At 33.8% G+C, this 20276-nt stretch overlaps 1 protein-coding gene across 1 annotated transcript in view; it reads right to left on the minus strand.

The window, feature by feature from the left end:
- Positions 1-20276, minus strand: part of LOC108913581 — a 68457-nt gene that overhangs the window by 33269 nt on the left and 14912 nt on the right. The gene's annotated exons all lie outside the window — the stretch shown is intronic.

Genomic DNA, 20276 nt, shown 5'->3' on the forward strand with positions numbered 1-20276 from the left:
AGTTAATGAAATTTTCCACGTTATGGAGTCGATTCTCAATGCTAAAGAGTTGTTTGGTCATAAAAGAAAATGCTAACATCAATAAATATCCAAAAACCATTGCTTTCTTGAAGCGTCAAGGATATATACCGAAAAAGTCCAAAGTTTTAACAACAAGACCAAATTTTTATGTGAAGCTCCAGATGAACAATATTTACTACCAAAAGTAATTTTAGTGTTCAGGATCTTTGGTGCGTGTCGAAGAGATGATTTAATACGTTTAAATTTAGACGATGTGGTAGATAATGAGCACTTTCTTGTCGTGTTTTTACGAAATGAAAAAAATTAAGAAATTTCAACAGTACCAATGAAGGATGTACTTTTAAGCCGTACACGCTTTATCAGTTCTACGACCTAAAAATATGAACTAGCAAAATACAACAACTGTATCATTCGTTCGAGAAAATCAAAACGTTTGCGAAAAGTCTGCTTCAATAACTGCAGTTTCACAAAATGAAACTCCAAAAGGACTAAATCTGTGCAATATACAATTGTACAAGAATCATAACAATTCAAACTAAAAACATTATTAGCTGGAGCTGTTATTATTAATAGTTAGTTAATTAGTTAATTTTCAATATTCTTGCCCTACATGTTTTTCTTTATTCCTATAACTGTTATGAAAATAAAAATGTTTCAAGTTTATTTCGTATGTCTTTTTTATGTTATATTTTGTTTTTGTTTACGTTTTCAAAGTATAATAAAAAAATATCGTTCATTGCACATCCCGAAATAAATTTTCCCGTGCTTTCATGACTAATAGCTGTTTTACATTGACAATTTATTGATCAATTAATTGATGAAGTTCTTCATGAATTAATTCACGAAAATACTGTTTTACATTGACAATTTATTGATCAATTAATTGATGAAGTCGCTTCATCGAGAAATTGAACAAGTGTAATGCACCAAATTTGCTGTCAAATAACTTCATGAATTTATTCATCAAGTTCTTGACGAATTAGAGCATGTTCTAATTTTCGTCAATTTCTTCGTGAAGTTCGGAAATACCAACCCAACAGATTTTCAGCCTCAGATCAGTAATGAGGTTATGTTATTGGAATAAGTAAATAATTGTGTGGCATCGTACTAGTTTTGCATTGTTTTTACTGATTTGTTACTTACAAACACTAATATTTATATAATATGTGTCAAACCGGTTCCGCTGTTGTATCACTACACTTATAAGTGGAAAGGTGACATTTTTGAAATTTATTTGCTTTGATTCGTTGGTAGAACTGATTCATGCGCCAAAAAACTTGACAAAGTCTGTAGCAGTGTAAAACCACACTGTTTACCAATAAATTCATGAATTAATTCATGAAGAGCTTCGTCAATTTATTGATGAATAAATTGTCAATGTAACAGCTTTTAATGAATTTGTTACACGCGCACAGAAAAATCTTTATTTCCAAACTCCTAATGAAATATACTATTTTCATTTAATATTAATATTCATAGTTGAGGAGGTCAGTTCTAGAAAGTATCCGTAAAATTAATTTTTAAATGCAAATGAAGTCTACAAAAACTCAGTTTGAAATTTGTATGGGATATGAACAAGCCGAGATCCACATTGAATTCACTTTTATTGACTGAAAGTTTAGAAAGTGGTCAGCTAATTATTCTCTTTACCAGTGTAGACATTGATCTACGCGCAAATTTTCTCAAGGAAAGGAGTGAACTCATATTATCAACACCTCCTTTCAAGTTACCGTCAAATATTCTCTGTGGAGTGTAAAGTTCAGTTGACTGAGGTCTTCTCCACAAAAATTATGCAGCAGAACATTGTCAAAAATCCAATTAAAGCCTTTTCTGGTTATAACAGCAAAGGTTTCCTTCATATCCGAAAAACAGATGAGATACTTCTGAACAAATTTTCAACACCTCTGCGGGCTCTACAAAGTCGGTAGGTATTATTTGTTTCATTTCACTATTCTTTTTTCCAGTTTAAGGAAATGGGTTTTGTGAAATTCAATCACTTTTGTTTCATTAACTTATACAACTCTGAACTAGAGATCAGGCCACCGTCGTATATCCTCTCTTGGCAACCCACATCCATAAACATAAAATTATAGTTAGTATCAAAGCAAATAGGATGATGCTACAAAATCCTTTGAAATTGGAGTATTTGCAGCTTCTTTTTAAGGGACATACATGGTAATGTGACACTACTTCCATCCTGATACCTGATATATTAAAATTATAAATAATATAACCATGCAAATAAGATATTCTTACTGTTTGTCATCACCCTTGACCACTAGTTCTTCCTAAAGGAAGAAACGGCAGACACCTTCAAATCAAACAAGCCATTAGACGATAGTTGCTTTAAAATTTCGTGCTTATGTTCACGATAATGTTCAATGTGTTATTCAAAGTGGCATTTTAAATATTTTCATTCGAGCTGATGGAGAATTTTACAAACACAGTAATCATTTTGCCGCGCCGTGTTGTATTTGGCAGTCCACATACTTTCTCGTCTCACTGTCCTTTGTCCAGTTCCTCCCATTCTCAGTCTCAACACCAATGAGAATCAATCCAAACTCCAATCTTATTCTCAATACTCAAATCATTCCGAATACTCACCTCAATCCCAATACAAAGACCAACATCAATACCCAAATGGTTATGATGAATAATTTTGTGGAATATAAAATCAAACCAAGCACTTGTTCATTCATAAACACATTACCTCCCGTCCATTCCATGAGGACTTAACGAAGTTTGTACAGAAATAAGACCTCAGTGCTTCTACAATAGCACCACACACATCTGGAAAAATTCTGCTGATTGTTTGTTTAGACCAGCTTTTCTTGAACAGTAACTGCTTTTCGAAGTGCAGTACCATTTCGCAATGGATGAAGACAAAAACTGAAAATAGTTGAATGCATCCTACTGAAATTCTTATACAATCCTCTGACATGGAAATCCAAAACAGACAGCATGGACCCCGCAAAAAATCAATGGATGAAGACATTTCGTCAAATTGTTTGAAACTGTAGGATCAAGTAGGTGTGATATGATGTAGATCAAAAGTCCCCATGGGCCCGACCACCGCCTATGCACGGTTTCGGAGATACGTGAGCTGAGTCACTCAATATAAACCAAAGCGTTATCCAGAGTTAACGGCGTGGACGTGGCAGATGCTTGACCCCATGTGTGTGTGTTCAGTATAATGTTTCAATATCCAAGTAGACAATACTTGATGTGATTCGCCCCCGAGAACATTGGATTTGAGTCTATTGCCCGGGAAGATTATATAGAAAGACTTGTGACTCCATTTGCGAATCGTTTGTACAATCCTACACCACAGGAACTAAAAGCAGTCACCTATATTGACTACACTTACATAGATTTTGAGAAGAGCTCTGGTTTAAAACAGTAAGACAATCACACTGTGTCCACAAAGGTAAACATTTGGTAAAACCTTCAATGAGTTGCTCCTGGTGACTATAGGTATATTAGACATTCAAGGTCTTTATTTTTCAAACGCAGCTAACAACGATGCCAAAATTCCCCTGAATGAGTATAATAGAGATGTTAATGGAATGCAAGACTGGTTTCGACAACAAGATATACAGGGATGGCCAGAAGTACGGAATAAAATTAATATCTTTTGAATGAGTTAATTTTTTTCTAAAACGCCGAAACACGTTAACTGATTTTGATTTTTTCCCATCTTTCGGTTATATAATAATTAATTTTTCTTCGACCCCCTAACCCCCAGCTACCCCTACTTTTTTTTTCAAATGGAAACATAAGGCATGAGGGGGCTCGTTGAAAAAGCTTATAGAAAACTGAATCCAGCCATACCAAATAAACAAGTTTTATTTTTTCAATAGCAAGTCTTTTTTTGATTTAGAAATTGAAACAACTAGATAATTTGCAAAAATAAACTCAATGTCGCAAATGCTGAAAATGTCCTCCATTCACTATTTGGCATTCTCCAAGACCATAATAAAAGTTGTCCACAGCATTCTGAATGACTTCAGCTGGTAAATTATGCATCTCCACCCTAATCTTGTTCTTTAAATTCTCAATATTATCCGGTCTGTCCTGATAGACTCTTTCTTTCAAATATCCCCAAAGAAAATAATCCAGGGGTGTTAAGTCGGGGGATCTTGGCGGCCATTCAACTGTACCCCGTCTACCAATCCAGCGATTTGGAAACATTTCATCTAAGTATCTTCGAACATCAATACCAAAATGTGGGGGAGCGTCATCTTGTTGGAACCAAATTCTTTCATTCAGTATATCTGGATCAATTTCATGAGGGAAAATCACAGCTAGGTATCAGGTCAAATGTTAGCAGGTATCAGGTAGCGTGCGGCAGTAAGATTTTCTTCAAAAAATAATGGGCCCAAGATTTTGTTTTTGATGATACTGCGTATGCGATTCGCATGTCCAGTGTGGATTTTCCTGGGACCAAAAGCGATAGTTGTGCCTGTTAACCACTCCATTTAAATAAAACGTAGCTTCATCCGAAAAAAGTACGTCTCGTTGAACACCATTATTGTCGTCACACCGTCTCATCATTTCTTCACAAAATTGTAATCGCCTATCATAATCATCTTCCAAAAGCTCTTGGACAAGACATACCTTATAGGGGTGGTATTTCTCTTGTTTCAGAAACATTCGAATTGCAGTTCGAGAAGCATCGTGATTGCGGGCCAGTGAAACAGTTGAAAAATGAAGATTTTCAACAAGTTCTAATGTAATGTCTAATTTCTTTTCTTCATTCAAAGCATGTGCCCGTCCAGTTTTGGGAAAAATCTGTACTGTACCGTGTTCCTCAAATTTGTGAAATATTTTACTAACTGTCCCTTGCGAGATTTGGTTTTCGGGGTACTTCAGCCTGACTTCTTATTTTGTCTCCACATCCAAGCAATATAAGATTTCGATGCGTTGCCTTTCCGACAATACCATTGCAATTCAGTAAATAACTTGATTTTGACACAATAGTAACATTTCAAACTCCAATTTACAACTAAAGCGAAAAATTAACCAGAAAGCCTGGCAAGTAAGTGGTACCAAAAAAAACGCAACATAAAAAATATCTTTTTTTGCGCAGTGATATATACAGTTTCAAAATCTTTATTTTATTCTGTGCAAATTCATGGAGGATAACACTGAAGATAATTAAATTTTATTTCACTTGTTAAGTAGGTGTTTTATACAACCGTAAAAACCTTGCTATTGAAAAAATAAAACTTCTTTATTTGGTATGGCTGGATTCAGTTTTCTATAAGCTTTTCAACGAGTCCCCTCATGCCTTATGTTTCCATTTGAAAAAAAAGTAGGGGTAGCTGGGGGTTAGGGGGTTGAAGAAAAATTAATTATTATATAACCGAAAGATGGGAAAAAATCAAAATCAGTTAACGTGTTTCGGCGTTTTAAAAAAAATTAACTAATTCAAAAGATATAAATTTTATTCCGTACTTCTGGCCATCCCTGTATGTATTGTAGATCGTGGAAATCAAAATGCTATTCTCATCTTACAGAGAATTGGTTTGAATACGAAAATACTTCTACTACTACAGCCAAATCAGACTCAATTCTCAACTGAAGAGGCAAATGAGTCAAGACTAATAAACCAAAACAAGACGGATAGTGGAGGTTCGAAACGAACATCTTCAAAGAATATTCAAGTTTTTTTCTTACACAGTATCAACATCACATATCCCGAATTCGAGTGATTTTCTTCGAATTGCTGGAGCTATAATAAATAAATATCTCGGAATCATAACGATGGCAAAGACAGATGCAAATCTAACTGATAGAATGCTGATTCGAGCGCAAGAAGTTAACGTAGTTCAGGTAAGAGTAGAAATAGAGAATATGGAGCACCGAAGAGTGCAATAGGTTGAATTAACAGCCGGCCATGTTCTAATATTCCCAGTACTTACAGAAGATTATTTACGGAATCTAACATTTGGAACTTAGAAGATGAAGAACGCACTTTTTATTTGGATCAAAATACAAATAAACCAGGTTTCATGAGGATTAGGCCGTTTTTTCGATTCAGATGTACCATGGTTCATCAATTGTGGACCTCATTTAATGAAGAGTACGTAAATCATTCTGAAGCTGAGAATGAAGATGAATCCATTCTTGGTTACTTCTATATCTGTAAACAAGGAGCAAGAACTACTATATGGTACTTTCACCACAATCAGTTACAGGTCAATAACCCGTTAGAGACGATCAGCATTTCGAGATGGGCAGATTTCAAGGAGGAAACATTTTCAAAGTTAAAGCGGGGACTATTAGGACCTCTGTGAACCCATCATGAGAAATATTCGAACGTCAACCTAGGTGCCTTACATCTTAAGGTTCTTTATACACGGTGTTTCAATTAAAACTTCCCACCTGGAAAATATCGGAATTATAAAGAAACAAAAAACTGAAATACGTCGATTTTCTTTTCAAGGGGGACACATGATGGAGTAAGTTTTGGTGTCTTGGAAGCTACCCCTTAGGCAGTGGCGTAAAATACCCTTAAACTTAAACTTTAAATGGTACCCTATATTGAGTGACACCTAATTTTAAAGCTTCTTCAATTCAGCTCACGCCGACATACGACTTATTAAATTTTGGTTTGGATATGACAATAAAAACATCACTTAAATAATATTCAAATTGGTTTTCCTCTGCTTCCATACAATAATAAAATCTTTGCTCCACTTCCGAACGAACATTTCGAAGCATTTCGGGCGATATCTGATGACATTCTTCTACAATTGGTCGACGAAACTTCTCAAGTGAGTTCAGTCGTGTTGCATTTTTCGACTTTAAGTGTCCCTATAGAAAAAAGTTTAAGGGCGTTAGATCTGGCCATCTGGGAGACAACTCAATTGAACCTCTGCGTCCTATCCAATGATTTGAAAAGTTCTGATTAAGAAAATCATGCACAGCTACGGCGTAATGTGATGGAGCACCATCCTGCTGAAACTACACATCCTATTTTAGCAAAGCATTGTTATTTTCCAATACGTCTACATTTCAATCATCGGGTAGATATTCGTTTCCAGTAGATTCCATCCAGATTTCCTGGTAGGAAGCAAGGCCCTATAGGTCTCCTAGTATGTCCGCCTAAACATTGAATTTCCTCGAATACTGCGTTTATCTAGAAATTGTTGAAGAACGGCATTACTGTATAATTTTCCCAAACAGTACCGATTTGCACCAAAATTTGGATTTAGGTTCTACTTACCCTCTACTTCAAAGTTGACCCTGTGCCGGGAGTTGCTTTTTATTTTTTAGGGGTGAAAACTATCCCTATTCGAAAATAATTATAGAATTGTAGATTCGAGCGTGTAATAGGTTGAAATCATCTTTAAATAAGTAATTATGATGAATTGAAAATTGTCAATGCCTAAAAACCACCCCTATGACAGTAATCATTAAAAAATAATGTTGAAAAATATTATTCAGCAACTTGGAATAATTTAATCATATAGTGATATTAAATTAAGATTTCTTTACTGTTTCAATTTTCTATTATTTATTTATAAGTTTAAACTCTTATAAAAACCATCCCTTGCAAAAAAAATCGAATAATTATAGTTAATTTTTTTTTAGTTCATAATGTAATACAATCTTTTTATTATTTAAAATTTATTTATATTATCAAACCTTAAAAAAACCCTACTGATTAAAATTTGTAGGATTTTAATTTTTTTATTTTTATAACAATTTTTTTTTATTGCAAATAACATATAGATAATCAAAAATCCTCTTCATTCTCCTCTTCCTTTTCTGCTCTATTCCTAAAATTCCTATTTCTATTCCTAAAATATAGCTGTATATTGTGTGTGTATTCAGCAATGCTTCAATATACGTGTTCCGATATCTGCAAAAATATGTGACTGGTTTTTTACCTAAAACTCGCTTAGTTTTTATGCTATCAAGCCCTTCAAAAAACCATTTTGTAGGTTTTTTCAAGGGCTATAAGATCAAACAAGTAATTTCCTTTCAATCCTTATTTTTGTAAGGGTTTAAACGGCCATATCTTACTTATCTTTATCCTACAAAAAAAAAAAAATAAACAAAATTTTGAAAAAAGCAAAACCTACAATTTTGTACTCTACAAAATTTTGCGTATCATAGTTTGAGTTATTCTGAAGAAAAGACAATTTTTTACAAAAATATAAAAATTCTCTTTTCACTTCAAGCTCAACTTTTTTCAAAACTAAGCACTTTAAACCGGTCTAACTTCTAGAGCATGTTACAAGTACATAAATAAAGTAAATTGTAAAGTAGTAACGATTATTTTCAATTGGGGTGGTAATTAGGGGGTAATTTTCACGTGTTTTGACGCCGAAAAAAAATACGGACCAATTTTATTTGCATCATAACTCGCTTAAGTTTGATGCTAGAGACTTTTATGAAAAATTAATATAAAGGTTTTTTCAAGCACTTTAAAAAATGTTGTATGAGTATTTCCTGAAAAATGCATTAGTTTTTGGTTATTTCACGTTCAAACTTTCAATTTTGGCGTTTGACGATTAAGAACCAACCATCAACAAGCTACTACCCCGCTTGTATTGGGTCTACAAACACCATAAACGTACCATTCTTTTGTTTTTTTTATAAGCTACATTTTTATAAGAATGATTTTTTGACAAAAAGTGTTTTTTTGGTTAAAAAATTTACACTTTCACGCGAGTGGAAAAGTATTGACTTTCAGAAAAAACTTTATAGAACAAAAGTTGCTTAGAATTAGTAAATATATCCATTCCCGGAGTTAATTCCAATTAAACATTTTTCACCCCCGAGAAGGGGTGGCATCCACCCCCAGGGTAAAAGCAACCCCCGGTACAAGGTCAACTTTGAAGTTGAGGGTAAGTAGAACCTAAATCCAAATTTTTATGAAAATCGGTGCTCTTTGGAATTTTACGGGAAAATGGTCATTGACTGGACTATTTGAAATGTTCGTTCGAAAGTGGAGCAAAGATTTTATTATTGTATGGAAAACTAATTTGAATATTTAATAAAATAACATTCTTTCATTCGTTGATATTTTGTCTTATTCTTTGTGATGATTTTATTGTCATATCCAAACCAAAATTTAAAAAGTCGTTTATCGTCGTGAGCAGAATTGAAAAAGCTTTAAAATGAGGTTTCACTCAACATACTCATTTAACTTACGCCATCATGTGTTCCCTTTGAAAAGAAAATCGATGTGTTCCAGGTTTTATATTGTTTTTTTTTTAATTTAGATTTTTTCGAGGTGGGAAGTTTTAATTGAAACACAGTGTATATCATTTTAGAATTCATTGTTTGCGATGGAGATTACAATTTTTATGAAATTAAAACCCAAATTTAATGCACTTCTGCAAGATAAATTAACGTCCTAGATGTAATCCGTCCTAAAATCAATACTAGTAGCGCATAACTTTAGTAGCCCTTACAGTCGACATAGATGTTTAAATCTTTTATAAATATTTAAATCTAACACTCTCTTATTTATTTCAGTAATAAATTAATATACAGTATCTTATTTACTTTCTTTTTATGTAGTTTAAAAAATATATTTTATAACTGTTTATGACAAAAATGAAACAACTGCTACAGTCATTTTACAATAGGCCAGTAAAGTGCTTACTTACAAGTCAAATCAGATGAAAGTATGAAGTTAGTGATAGAGCCAGAGGTAAATATTTCTATTTCGAGGAAAATTATTCCCCAAGAGGTTTACTTTATATGTAATTGGTAAGGAATAATATTCAAGTAAGGTAAGAGAAGTTTTTCCCCATGTGCTGCGAGGTCTCGGTGTATACTGCTTTCCATGTACAAACATGCAGGAAAGTACACAAGGTAATTTCCAAAAGTAATGTGACCAATTTTTCTTGACGCGACGATACACTCCAGCGCGTTCTAACCTAACCTACTGGACTAATTATTGAAGGGGAGTATTAGCTTCAAAGCGAGCTCGGTCTCAGTTGCCTAGTTACGTAACACGACGGGATGGATTATTATTTGGGACAACGTTACTCTATCAAATTTTGCGTTAATCTTGGAAAGTCCGCCACCGAAACGTTTCCATTAATTCAATGGGTCATTGGGAGTGATTGTTTGTCCAAGTTCTTTGATGGCACAAGTTGTTCAAGGAAGGCCGAGAGGTGGTCGCCGATGAACTCCGCAGTGGACGTCCAACAACCTCGAATTGATGAAAATGTGACGCGTGTGCATGATTGTTTGAATTATGACCGACGGTTGAGCCTTCAGTTGATAGCAGAAATTCTTAACATAACGAAATCAACCGTATATCGCATTGTAACCGAATATTTGAAGATGAAAAAGGTATCCGTCAAACTGGTCCCAAATGTGTTGATCGACGAACAAAAGGATATGCGGGTGCTCGGATACAAAGAACTCTTGGAAATGTGAAAATGATCCAAATTTTTTTAAACTCAGTTATACCTGGATTTTTGAGTACGTCCCGGAGACAAAAAGGCAGAGTTCAGAGTGGCACAGCCCAGCGTCGCCCCGCCCCAAAAAAGGACGCAGGTTACTCATGCGTCCAGGATCAAAACCATGCTCATTGTCTTCTTTGATTTCAGAGGCATTATCCATCACGAATTCGTACCTACCGGGGGACCACTGTCAACACAGCTTTCTACTTGCAAGTACTCAAAAGACTCAAAAGACGGTCATGCGCTGCCGAAGCGACATCAAGAACGCATGGAAACTGCATCATGACAACGCGCCAAGCCACAGCGCCTTCATTGTCAACGCTTTCCTGGCCAGGACCCACTCCCTTCAGTCCTGACCTGACTCCTGTAGACTTTTTTTATTTCCTTGCGTCGAAAGGAGGCATGATAGGGAAACATTGGGATACGATTGAAAATATCAAGGCTCTAAAGGACATCCTGGAGGAGGTCTTCCAGGATGCCTTCCAGGCCTGCAAACACCGTCTCCAGAAGTATATAGACGCAAGAGGGTGCTATTTCGAAAATTTTTTACTAATTGTACAAATATGTTCAATAAAAGATTTTTTTATGAATTTGGTTCACTTATGGAATTTATCTTGTACATTGAATAAAAAACTCCTTGTAAAAATAAAGAAGTCTAGTAGTAGAATAAACAAACAATAACTTTAAAGGCGTTCAAAACGTACTCTTCTTGCTTCTCCCTTTAACTATTCACCTCATGAACTACGTAACTGATTAGAAGATTCCTGAATCGTGACGTATCCTTCATGAAATTTATTTCGTTGATAGAAGTGGAGTATACAAACACTGTAGTTCTCTTCAAACGCAACAATAAAAAAATCCAGTGGATTCAGGTCTGGTGATCGAATCACTTTTTTAACAAAATTTAAAACCGTCAGTTTTTGAGAATGAATAAAAAGGTCTCCACCCATATATTTCAAGAAAATTGTTGTAGGTGGATGTGACAATTATGATAATTATATAATCTGTCTCAATTAATCACTGACCTTGTATCTACTATTGCTACAGTATCCATATTTTCATGACTTTAATTTCTATATCTCTTTATGACTTATCTTCAAAGTGTTAATTGATGAATCATTAATAAGTTTTGTTATTAGGTTACTCGATGTTTTGCTGATATCACATGTGAGTAGAAACCATAACAGTAGCGTATATCAGTCATTTCTTCTATTGGCACTTGTTTCATTCCATCATAAATCACTTGATTAATTTCAATATGTTCTGTAGGAGGATATTTTAAACAGTTATTGTTTGTTAATTTTTCTATTACCCTTTTTTATCCCTACAATTAGTTGCATTAAATTTAAATACATTTTGTAGATTTTTTTTAAATAAAATTATTTCCAAAAAGGTTAGTGCTATCGAAATCAGACAGTAGTAACTTTTTCTTTTAGAAAATATGTAGTATCGCTGTTGTTAAAGTGACACATATTCTCTTATAAGAAATAGAATACAGCTTTCCAAAGTTATAGAGAAAGGTATTTAGGTGTATATTTGACACAAGGGAGTTAATAGATATGTTTTATAAATTTTTACGGGATCCCCCCCACAGATATTTCTCAATCTCATCTATTACATCTTGTATAATTAATATATACAGATATTTATAAAACAAAAGCCTTCAAATTACTTACTGTATGCTAAGCAAATTTCGTATTATTTTTATGTCAAACGTAAAAATAAAAAAATCTTTATTATTCATATTAAAAGAGATGTTCTGTATTTATTTAACTTCGTGTAGTAGACGACGTATCTAAGAATGGTGATATTAAATCATACATTTAATTTATTATTTTTCTAATATTTAAAGGAAAACTGATAAAAATATTTAATAAAACTGGAGAAGGCAGACAACGTATCCAATAATTTGAATCTACATAGAAGGGAAATATATTTACATATTATTAAAAACTCCCTTGTTGGATATTTTCATTATAAAGTAGTAGATTTTTTTTTTAAACCAGAAAGAACATCTCTCCCTTACCGTTTTGCGATACAAGATTTGTAATTAGAAATATGATCAAAGACTGAAATAATTTAAATTTCTATAAAAATTAGTAAAAATTATATATACGACATATACATATGTATGTACGAGGTTTGATAAAATAGTAACAAGAATTTTCAAATTGCGCGTGTTGTATCGAGTCGATTCTTTTTTTGTATATTGGTAGTACTGTCAATGAGGGACCTGTCAATTTTTAGGCAGCTGCCACGTTTAGTTTGTGTTTAATGAGCAAATGAGTAAGACTTACCTCAGTGTGTTTGGCGATTTTTTGGGTGGCGAAATGGCGGATCAGAGAGTTTGTTTGATATTTTGTGTTAAAAACAGAAGTGCAGCAAGGTGTTCAAAATGTTAAAGAAGGCCTTTAGTCCCAATACTATGTCACAGTCACGGTTTAACAATGGTACAAATGTTTTCAGGAAGGCCAAAAAGACATCGAAGATAAGGCGAGATCTAGTCAAATGTGAAGATCCTTCTAACCGTTTTCTTCGCCCATAATGTGATAGTTCATCACGAATTTTTACCACCCGGTAGCACAGTTAACAAGGAGTACTGCCTTGCAAGTTTTTTGCATTTTGCTTGAGGCAATCAAGAGAAAACGACAAGTACACGAGAGACTCGTGGATTTTGCACGACGACAACGCACTGGCATATAAGCATATAAGCTTTGCTTATCCAACAGTTCTTGTCGAAACACAAACCGCTGTAATGGCGCAAACACACTATTCTCCGGACATGACTCTTGTGACTTTTTCTTATTTCTCAAACTCAAAGGACACAATTTTTCAATAGATGAAATAAATAAAAAATCATAAACTCTGCGACGATACCTAAAGAGACGTCCCGCCAGTGTTTCTCAAACTCGAAACTATGTTGGCATAAGTGTATATTATCACTGGGGGATGACGACTTTAAAGGGGATGAGATAAAAGCAGAAGATTAAATAAATACTTTCAGAGAAAACTAACAATTCCCATTACTTTTTGATCAAACTTCGTATAACTTTAAACTTACGGCAAACATTCTGGCTATTGATATTTTGAATATGCAAATAGCCATATCTACTATGAAAATAACAGATTTACCTTAAAACCAGTTCAGCAAAAATTTCTTCTTCCTCAACAAATTAAAAAAATATTGATCAAATTAATCTGCTAAAGAAAAGGCCGTTTATATATTTTTCTTGCACTAACAAAATCGTTCACATTAAATAATGAGAACATTAACTTTTTCTTTTTAATATAAATATTGAATCAAATAAAGAAATAATATTTCACTAAACTTATTTTACTTTTGTTCTCATAACACTTTTCATTTGTTCGCCTCGTTGACTCATTAATAATTTGATATTGTTAGTCAACAAGAAACTTTCTTTGTTGTTTGCTCACAGCTCTCAAAGAAATGTGTTTGTTGAAAACTTCTGCTACAAAACTTTACTGTCGACAGAATTAAGATAAAATAACTCAGCGGCTTTAAAATCTCGAAAGGAGTATTTAAATGTTGGTTTGTCAATACTAATTTTAAGGAAATATTAATGTTAAAACCACCAACTTTAGTGACTTTAATGGACTACAGTAGTCCGACTACTCATAATTATATCCGATTTATGTCGAAACTGTATCAGTGATGACTATCAAAATAATTAATTACGCAAAAACCTTTAGAAATACGAAAAATTAGCAAATGAGGAAAAAAATATAAAAGACAGAAAGAAATATGAAATGAAGTTTTAAAATCACATGTAAAATAAAAACTGAAGCATATTTGTTTAAGAGTATTGATGGCTATCGAGATGGCTATAATTTCCATTTTCGTAAATGCAATTATTTCGATTTCTATGTCTAAAAGTGACAGCTACACACATGTACTAGGACACCAGATTTAAATAGGACAAATTGTTTAAAAGTAATTTAAAAAAGACTAAGATTATTTGCCAACAACTCGTAATCTTATTTAGACCCCAATAATCCCTGATAGTTCCATGTACACTACCTTACTATATACAGGGTGTTCCACCTAAGAGAGATTCTTCTGTAACCCCGTAACTGTAAAATTGATAAAAAAATGGTTTTATTAAAAGTTGCCTGGAATGATGTGAGCCATGTAAAGAAAATATTTTTAGCTTTACAGGATATTCCATTTCGAGTGGGCGCTACATAACTTTGTTATTTTAAATAACACCGTGTATATTATTACATTTTTGAATTCATTGGTTAATATCGGGTAGAGTTTATTAAAGGTACATGGTGTTTAAAACTTACAGTTTTTGAGATATTCAGTTGTTTTTGAAAAAAAAAAAAAAATTACGATTTCAACTCTCTAAATGAGGCTATATAGCATCTAAAGCGCAAGAGTTAGAAACCTGAACGGTTTATAATTCGTTTTGGCATAAACTACTCTATCTTGTCATACCTACATTTAATAGTCTTATGAGTTGAAGAACTTATTTTTCCAAATGGAATGACCCATGTTAATTGTGTGCAAAACCGTACTTATTTTATCAACTTCCACGTCACCTGTTACATGAGTGTTGTATAATAATGAATAAGTAATATTAACGGTCGGTAGAAGGAGGCGCAAAAAAGGAAACGCCTAGTTGGGGCAATTCTGTAAGGAAGCCTAGTTAGTTGAAGATAGGCGGTTGAAGTGATAGCAATGTGCAGATAGGTAATAAGACGATCGGCGGGTAGTGTGACAAAGTAGTGGAAAATTAAGTGTTTAATGTGTTTAATTAGTTAGCAGGTAATTATTCTTTAAGTACTTTGTTGTTAATTGTTCTATGTAATCTTATGATTGTGATGATTATAGATGTTTCATGATAAAAATTCTGTGTACGTTTAGCCTTCATTGTCTTACGCTCAGGGGCGTATATTTTTCAAAGATAAAATTGTTACAATTATTATTAACGATTGCTCATTATTTATTACATGTTAGAATATGTATACAGGGTGGTGCAACCAAGATGGGGTGGAAGATTACGCCTGAACGACGAGGAATTATGAAATAATTTTTTGTCACGAGGTACATAGTTAAGAGATCTATATTCCAAAAATATTTTCATTATACAGGGTGCACACAAAAGTCCGTGGCAAACCAAACATATGTTTTTTTAAATGGAACACCCTGTATTTGAATCCTAAAATGAATTTTACCCATTACTACGATGTTTTTGATATAATGGTTGATGAGTCTAAAGTTTAGTTTTAGAGAAAATGGCGCTTAAACTTGAAAAACAACCCCCAAATCAATCAAATTCCTCCCCCATCTAAAAAGGTTGTCAAAAAACAAAACCTAGAACAAAATGTACCATATCCTTGGGTATAATAATGAATCTTGACTGGTTCAAAAATCACTGACTAGTATACAGGGTGATGGAGCTTGACTATTTCACTCGAAAGTCAATTTTTTTAAATGGAACACCCTAAATTTTATTTGCCCATGTTAAAGGCAATAAAACCAGCTTTCAAAAAATATGGCACATGATACCCTTCAATAAAATACTTCCTAAGGAAATCATTGGAAAACTTTAATTTTTCAAAGAACGACTGAAACAAACTGTGAAATAACGACTAAAACTTCAAAAATGATCAATATGATATCAGTTCTATACGAATGTCAAAGAAATCCATTATTAGCTAGTAGAGTGTATGCGGCACGATATCCGGAAAACGAGAAAAAACCAAGGCCTGAAGCTTTTCGCTCATTATTGAACCGATTTGAAGAGACAGGAAGTGTTGTATTCAAAAAACGTGCAATAGTTAACAAACCAGTAACAAATGAAGAAAATCAACTAGCAGTATTACTAACTGTACAAGAAAATCCACAAACAAGTACTAGATAAATTGAGAGAAGCCTAGGTATAGACCGCACTAGCGTCAAGAGAATTTTGAAGCAGCATAAATATCACGCCTATCACATGGAATTACATCAGCAACTTTATGATCGGAATTTTAACAGCAAGGAAAACTTTTCTATTTTGATGTTAAACAGGGTTAGAGATGATCCCAATTTTATAGATAAAATGCTGTTTTCCGACGAAGCAACTTTTAAAAGTAACGGTCTGATTAATCGCCATAATATGCACTTTTATTCAGTAGAAAACCCTCACTGGGTTCGCCAAATTGATCACCAAAATAAGTGGTCTATAAATGTTTGGGGTGGAATAATTAGTACTCACGTGATAGGCCCCAATTTTTTCGAGGATCATCTTACTGGTGAAATCTTTAAATTTTTTAGAAAATGAATTGCCGCTGCTTTCAGAAAATTTAAATTTAGCACTAAGAAATTCTTTCTGGTTTCAACATGACGGAGCCTCGCCACATATTCATATAAATGTACAAAATTACTTAAACAAGTGGAAGAGAAATCAGTGGATTGGCCGTGGTGGTCCGATTGTGTGGCCGGATTTTGCGGCCAGATCTCCTGTACTGACGCTTCGCGCCGATGGACTACTTTTTGTATGGGATACGTCTCAGAACAAGTATATAAAATGCCTCCAACAACGGCAGATGATACGAAAATACGGATTCAATAATGTTTCCATCAAATTACCTTACCTTACCTTACAGACCTTACAAAATGTTGAACCTTCCTTCATACCTCGGCTTGAAATATGTCTTCAACAAAATGGCGGCCTGATTGAACAACTCTTATAAAGCATTTACATCTTTCTGTAACGTTAGTAATAATGGTATTGAATTTCTTTATTTGTTATTGATTTATTAACTACTGTATATTTTGTGAATGTAACCCTTCCTTTCTCTTAAAACAGTTCAATAAAGAATGAGAAGCTACAGTTTACTGACATCATAGCCCTCTTACTAAATGTTGAAGTTTCGGTCGTTATTTCATAGTTTGTTTCAGTCGTTCTTTGAAAAATCAAAGTTTTCCGATGATTTCCTAATAAAGTATTTTATTAAAGGGTATCATGTGCCATATTTTTTGAAAGCTGGTTTTATTGCCTTTAACATGGGCAAATAAAATTTAGGGCGTTCCATTTAAAAAAATTGACTTTCGAGTGAAATAGTCAAGCTCCATCACCCTGTATACTAGTCAGTGATTTTTTAATCAGTGAAGATTCATTATTATACCCAAGGATATGGTACATTTTGTACTAGGTTTTGTTTTTTGACAACCTTTATAGATGGGGGAGGAATTTGATTGATTTGGGGGTAGTTTTTCAAGTTTAAGCGCCATTTTCTCTAAAACTATAAGCTTTATACTCATCAACCATTATATCAAAAGCATCGTAGTTATGGGTAGAATTCAATTTTAGTATTCAAATACAGGGTGTTCCATTAAAAAAACATATGTTTGGTTTGCCACGGACTTTTGTGTGCATCCTATATAATGAAAATATTTTTAGAATATAGATCTCTTAACTATGTACCTCGCGACAAGAAATTATTTCATAATTCCTCGTCGTTCAGGAGTAATCTTCCACCCCATCTTGGTTGCACCACCCTGTATATTGTCGAGACTGCCCAGACATTACAATAATGACTCCTTTGTTTCACATCTAACTTGTTTTTGTCATGATTACGTTGTTCGAAAAACATAGATGTTTCATAATAATTCTGTGTATGTTTAGCCTTCATTGTCTTACGCTCAGGGGCGTATATTTTTCTAATATAAAATTGTTACAATTATTATTGAAGATTGCTCATTATTTATTACATGTTAAAATATGTATATATTGTCGTGACTGCCCAGATATTACAACAGCAACCCCTTTGTTTCACATTTGACTTGTTTTATCATGATTATGTTGTTCTTTGATTTCTTGTGCTCACTTTATGTCATACGTCTATACGAGCCTTGTTGAAGTTACTAACATTTTCGCCCGTGCGGAACGAATCTGGATTAAGCTGGATTGCCTCCCGTATGGGACTCCGGTGTTGAGAAGGATCTTCCGAAATATCAACTTTAGCTGGACTGCCTCTCGTATTATGGGACTCCAGTACCTTCCGGCCCTGCCGGCTAACTAACACCAAACCTCATCAGTTTTACTTGGAAGTGTGTATGACTAATATGGGGTAACAGATGACATTTAGTGACACATTAAATGAGACAGCTCTTATTTATCATTAGCAAAGGATCTTAATCTATCCCTTTGGTTAGCGGTTGTTTTGTATTTATATTTGGGTGGTAAGAGCAACGATTGTGGGTTTCTCTGCCATACTCTTTCCCCACAGGAGCTCTAGGTGAGCCTGACACACTCATTCTATGTTAAATGGTTGTTAATGTTTTTGTTGTTCTTTCTATTTGTCACATGTTTAATTTGAAGACTGTTGTACGTAAACAATAAAGTTAGGTGTATTTACTCTGCTTTTGTTTTATAAAATTAAACCATACATCCCCTCAAAAAAAGTTAGTAGCCAGCGCCTTCCGGTCAATTAAAAAAATAGATACATACAACGTAGGTATTCCTTATGACGATCACATATTTTTGGCCACAACTTTGTATGATTTTTTTTTATCGAACCTGGGGTTGTTATACTACAATTGTCATGGGTGAATGCAAATTGAATGCCCTTTCGACTAATATAAGGTTGTCCATACTTGTCTCTAACAGTTTTCCAGAAAAATCAGGTTCTTTTCTAAAGTCCTAACCTAAAAAGTAACTATGTAACAGCGTCAAGAAGGCCTTGCAAACAATGTTTATTGCACTGTTTGAAATACAAAGCAAATTTAATGTCACTCTTTTTTATTAACGTTGACGTTGTAGTTAAATAACTACAACTGCTAAGTAGAGAGTAAAAGTTATTATAATATTTTCAAAATGTCGCTGACGGAGCAAGAAATGATTGATATGGTTTTTGTCCTCGATGAGTGCGACAGAAATCAGTTATTGGCATCAGGAATTTATGCACCGCGCTATCCACACAGAACACATCCACTTCGTAAAGCTTTTCAACTAGTGCTTGATAGATTTTTAAATACCTACTGGTAATATTCGACATACAAAACGAAATCGCCGTAAAGCTGTAGTTACTGAGGAAAATGAATATTTTGTGCTGGAGTGTATTCAGGAAAACCCACAAATAAGTGTGCAACAAATTAGTCACACAACGGGTATTAGTACAACGTCGATACATATGAATTTACAAAATCACAGTTGTCATCCTTATCGCATCCAATTACACCAAGAGTAAAGAGTAGAGAAACATTGGCACCGTCAGTCCCAAGCCTGATAAAATGTGAGGGAAAGTGGTTTTGCAAAGCCTTCTTGATGCTGTTGCATAGCTACTTTTTCGGACTTTAGAAAAGAACTTGATTTTACTGGAAAACTATTAGAGATAAGTATGGACAACCTCATATCAGTCGAAAAGGCATTCAATTTTGCATTCACCCATGACAATTAACATTGGTCATTCCATTTGAATGAAAAAAAGTTTTTCAATTCAGATTATTTATTTATTTATTTATTTATCATTAAATGTAGGTTTCAGTGTTTCCGTGTACGTACACGCTTTGCACACAGATGACAAGATAGAGTAATTTATGCCAAAGCAAACTGTGAAAACTGCAGGTTTCTAATCCTTACGGTTTAGGTGCTATCTAGTTTCATTTAGAAAGCTGAAATCGTGATTTTTTTTTAAATAACTGAATATCTTGAAAACGGTAAGTTTTAAACACCATGTCCATTTAATAAACTCTACCTAATATTAACCAACGAATTAAAAAATGCAATAATATACAGGATACTCTATTTAAAATAACAAAGTTATGTAGCGCCCACCCGAAATGGAATACCCTGTAAAGCTAAAAAT

Source organism: Anoplophora glabripennis, unplaced genomic scaffold (genome assembly GCF_000390285.2).
Source record: "Anoplophora glabripennis isolate ALB-LARVAE unplaced genomic scaffold, Agla_2.0 scaffold748, whole genome shotgun sequence".
Taxonomy (NCBI): Eukaryota; Metazoa; Arthropoda; class Insecta; order Coleoptera; family Cerambycidae; genus Anoplophora; species Anoplophora glabripennis.